The sequence below is a fragment of the Selaginella moellendorffii genome, unplaced genomic scaffold (genome assembly GCF_000143415.4).
Source record: "Selaginella moellendorffii unplaced genomic scaffold, v1.0 SELMOscaffold_105, whole genome shotgun sequence".
Lineage (NCBI taxonomy): Eukaryota > Viridiplantae > Streptophyta > Lycopodiopsida > Selaginellales > Selaginellaceae > Selaginella > Selaginella moellendorffii.
Window position 1 is genome coordinate 292168 of NW_003314366.1, and position 5288 is coordinate 297455.

A 5288-nucleotide genomic window follows, 5' to 3' on the forward strand; every position below is an offset into this window, starting at 1 on the left:
CACGGTGTTCTAAAATGTTGTCCCCAAAGGCCCAAACTGTGGAAAGGAAAAAGAGCAGTCCTCTGGGGTAGTGACCAAGGACACAGTCGTATAATGAGGAAGTCCTAGAAGACTGTGGGACTTAGTGGTCGGGCCTGTGGGCCTCAATCCAGTGGCAGTGTTGGCAAACACGGCCAGGGGCAGAAAGGGACTTAGTGGGGACTGACAGAGGGATATTGGGGAAGGCTATTCCCCTTGTCGGTGAGCATCCTAAGGATGCTAAGGAGTGGATCTGAGATGACCACTCACGGATGGTTTGCCTAGTCTTGGAGAGCCAAGACTGGGGTGCATGTGGTATTGGACTACCAGTGTGGCAAAGGTGATTGGGCATGGCCTTAGCGTGACAAGCTGCCATGTCGATGGTACCTTTGAGTGTCGGTCATGGGATCGGACACATGGAGCACTTAGACCAAGTGCAAATGTTGAGTGGCATGGATGCCATTCTCGGGGCTAGCAAGTCCCAAGTCCTGAATTGGACTTATGGAGGTTGTGAATGAGACTCCTCCAAGTGGTCGGAGGTGTGGTTAAGTGACTAAAGTAGAATGGAAAATTTAGTCTCTTACAACTTCTTCTCGAACTCCATTTTGGACTCTATCTCAGACTCTATCTTAGACTCTTTCTTGGACTCCATCTCAAACTTCATCTCGGACTCCATCTTGAACTCCTTTTCAGACTCCATCTCGGACTTGATTTTTAGACTCCTTCTCAAACTTCATTTCGAATTCAGTCCCGACACTTTCATGTATCCTGAGACTTTCCATATATCAGTCGTTCTTATATCCCTTTCTAGAGACTCATTTAATGATTGCTTCATGCTTATTCCTCAAGCACTTTGTTTAGAGTTTCACTCTAGTTCTCAACTTTCCAAGCTAGAGCAAACATGTTATGCTTGTTGAACTTTCACTTTGACCATTGCCTGTCACACCTTCAACTCCACTTTGGTTTTATGTCTCATAACTCCACTACCCATAGATAAAGTTCGATGTCCTCATCAAATGATAAATCATTTTATAAAGTAACCATCATGGATTATCATTTCATCTTTAGCTCAAGTTAATATTTGTCATGGTTTGACATTGAAGGCTCACCATACCTTGCCCATCCTTTAAAGAGCATAGTCTTTTCAATTTAGAGTCTTATTATATCATATGTGGTCCTTTCCCTTTATTCATTTGGTTCTCGGTAAATTTGTTAGAGATATCTTCTCCATCTCAATCTTACTACTCATTCTAGAGTAATCTCTACCTCTATCAACATAACGATCATACTTTGGAATTTTAATATTGACTTCTCAAATCAATTTCCTCAGTGTTTCTAACACTTTACATTGCACATATTGTACAAACTTCATTTCCCCATCCTAAGAAATCCTTTATTTGAGAGCACTATTATCCTCTCTTTTATTTTGTACCACCTTAGGTATTAAGTTCCACTTATCCATAATTTATGCTAGAGTTGTCTATGGTCCCATCATTTGGTTATCTTGCTACTCCATCTCTTGAAGCTTTTACCTTTGCCAAATTGGAGCATTTAGGAATTCCATCATTAGAAATATAATTCCTTTTTCACAATCCATTAGCATCAACCACTTAGTGATTCCTTGCCTAACTTATAATTTGGATTCCTTCTAGCAATTTCTAAGGCCCATTCTTCATTATTAATCTTTCGCACTTATCCTTTGATTATTACACCAAACAACATAAAATTGTTACCTTTATCATTAAGATATCCTTTCAATTCTATAACAAAGGCTCTACTTTATCAAGTCTAGGGGATGTTCACCCCTAATATGTCTCTTTAACATTTTTTGTTATGGGGCTCTATCCTTGGTCTAATCTTGCAACCCTAATCTGATTCCTTCCTTAGACACTATTTTTCTTAAACTCGCAATACCATTGTATTATCACAACTTATTTCACCTAGTTGTCTTTCCTATTTGGTCACCTTGACCAAATCACACTTTGAACTAAGAATATTATTCCTCAACCTAACAAAGAGCTTATCCTTATTTAGCCATAGTATCACTAGTGATTTTACATTGAGATATTAATATGTTTACCAATAAATATTAAGTCCACCAAATATTTAAGTTGTTGACTATAACCCGAGGGCATCCCCCACACTTGGTAGTGCACCTAAACTAACCCTTGTAGCCAAGGGTCCATAATAATTGAGATTGGGTATCCCTATCTTATTCATTATATCTTTAGTGCCACTTGCACCAGAGTGTTCAAGTTAAATATGCCAAACTTTCACACTAAACATTTTAACCATGTATTATGACTTTAGGGCATCCCCACTTAGCAGTGTATCGAAACCAACTGTAAACTCTTGAGTTTGGACTTCCTAGGAGGTCACCCAACTTAATACTATTCAAACCCAAGGACACTTAAGCCTAAGTATCCTAAGACTATTAACCAATTGGAAAAAGGGTGCATTTTATTCATGAGCCCTTTCCTTTTATATTTGAACCCATATAAAGAGTCGTTCTCTTTAGTTGCTTACATCAACCTCCTTATTGAGGGTCTATAATTATCAAAAAATAAATATCCTCATATTCCAAACTATCACTACAATGCCCCTATAATACCTAAACACCACCTTTTTAGTGTTTTTAAAGTGGTTATATGTTTTTATGATGAACTTCCCAAGCAATAGGCATTTCCTATTAATATTGACCCGCTATATTGTAACATAAGCATAACATCCCTTAAAGGATGTATCTAACCTCCTTCTTATCCAACCAAGAAGTCTCAGAAAGATAGTTTTAACAAATTATTCCAAATCTTTACTTAGTTGATTCATAATTATCATGTTCTATAACTCATTGCCGGTGCTTTCACACCTCCATCAATATTTGATACAAACACACGAATACAACCATATCCAAGATATGCTAATCTCATTTCCATTGGAGTTCCTTTGGCAAGGGGTTTTTATAAACCTGCTAACTTGACCTTAATGCATCATCCCTTGAGACATTTGGGTCCACCCGATTAGCTCCACAAATCTTTCTTCATAACATTTTCTACTTGTTTCTAGGTCTTGCCAAGACTAAAGTAGTTGTTTTTTATGCCAACTATTGGTTAGCACTACTCTATAGTATTCATATACAACTCTTTATCAAAGTTGCTTTCTTCTATAAACACCTTTTCACAACTTTAATATAGCACTTTCTGCCATCAATGAGATATTCATTATTCTTATACTTCGAACTCATGATTCTCCCAGTCTTTCACCAAGTATAACACACCTTTGACTAAACGGGATTCCTTCAAGCCTTTGAGATCATCCCTTAACTCTATTAAATCATCCAGCTTTTAGACTTGTTAATTTGACATTTCATGAAGTACTAACCTCCTGACTACTTTTGAGGTGCTATTGCGCTTGAATATAATTTCATATATTCACATCCTATTCATAAAGACTGTCTTTGCAAGTGTTACTCCAACACTTATTTATCCTTTGAATACACCCCCTAACTCATTGGGTTGTTCTGGCCTTTATTAAAATTAGCCTTAGTTATCATTTAGAGGAGACCTCTTATGGTCATTGACTTTAGTCTCAATTTCATGAACACTATCCTCAACTATATGACTAAGACTCTTTTCTTTTCTAAGAATCTTTATTTTTCTCGTGATCCCAACTATAGTTATTTACTACAATTACATTAGCTAATTTGCTAAGTCAAACACTTATATAAATAACATCCTCAACTCTTTGAGGAAAACTTTCTACTATTCCTAAATTCCCAAAATCATTCCTTTATTATCCCCTTTCTATCCACCACATTGCTTATATGTTCATATATGGACTCAAGTGGAGAGTCATACCTTCTCAACATACTACTCCTCAGGGATAAACCCACTCTTGAAACCTTCTAATGCTAATATCAAATGGTGATATACTTAACCACCAATAAGAGTCAGACTAAAACATAGCTCTAATACTAAGTTGTAAGTGTAAGGAACCAACTCCTTGAGGTGTCGTAGGCTAAAAGATCCCCGAAAGCATGACCGAAATGACAAAGAGTTCATCGGATGGGACTGAGTTTGAGATCGAGTCCAAGACCGACTCTGAGACCAAGTTCGAGATAGAGTCCGGGATCGAGTCTGAGGCCGACTCGGAGACCGAGTTCGAGACCGAGTTTGAGACAGAGTTTGAGATCCAAGATTGGGTCCGAGATCGAGTTCGAGGTCGAGTCCAAAGTTGAGTCTGAAATCAGGTCCGAGATCGAGTCCAAGATTGAGTCCGAAACTGAGTCCGAAGTCGGGTCTAAAATCGAGTCCGAGTACTAATACAGGTCAAGGGGTGAAAGCCCAAAGCGTGCGTCTCCCGGGGGGGGGGGGCTGCAAAGGGTTCCAAAAGTATAGTAGGGATAGTGAGGTCCAGGAATCAGTCTTGAAGGAACTCTCAAGTGGTGCTTCCAAACTGACTTGAGGTTGAGACTAGGGCTGAAGGGCCTTGGGTGGGAGTGAGCATGGACTCGGGTGGTGCCGGAGGGGAAGTGCTCAAGAGCAACTCCCACTCCCGAAAGGAAAACTGACTGCGGTACTCCCGGCTCATGTGGAGTGGTGCCCCACTTGAGTACTTTGCGGCTCATTGGTCCTTGCCCTTCCTAGGGGCTTGAGCCTTCCCTTTGGGATGGAAGTGGGGGGGTAGAGGTACCCATACCAGGCCGTTAGGCCACGGTGTTTTGCCCCGGCGTCCCAAAGCATATGTTGCACCCAAGACTTGGGATTTAGAGGGTCCCATGATTAAGTCTTGTGTTACCAAGGGATGTTAGGAACCTGGAGGCTTGGTGTGCTTGGCTGCTTGTGCTTGTGGGGAGTGTAGCCGAACCTTAAGTTCAGTCTAACCCGGGGAGGGGGGTTGGGAGAGATCTGGGAATCCGTGGATGGATGGATAACGCTCCGTGGCTCGTGCAGTGAATAGCTAAAACCAAGTAGGACCAAGTAGGAGCTAGTACCATAGGCAAGAACTTTGGCGAGGGAACTTAATTAAAGCCAAGGTAGTATTGGTCGGATAGACATGGTAAGTTGGCAAATTAGAAAGGAAAAATGTATAACTTATTGTAAGGGATTAATATTTTTTATTCTACTTTAGTCACTTAGCCATATCTTTCACCACTTGGAGGAGTCTTACTCACCACCTCTATAACTCATATTCCCAACTTAAAAAACTTGCTAGCCCTGTGAATGATCTCTATACCACTCAAGCTTTGCACTTGTTCTAAGTGCTCCACATGT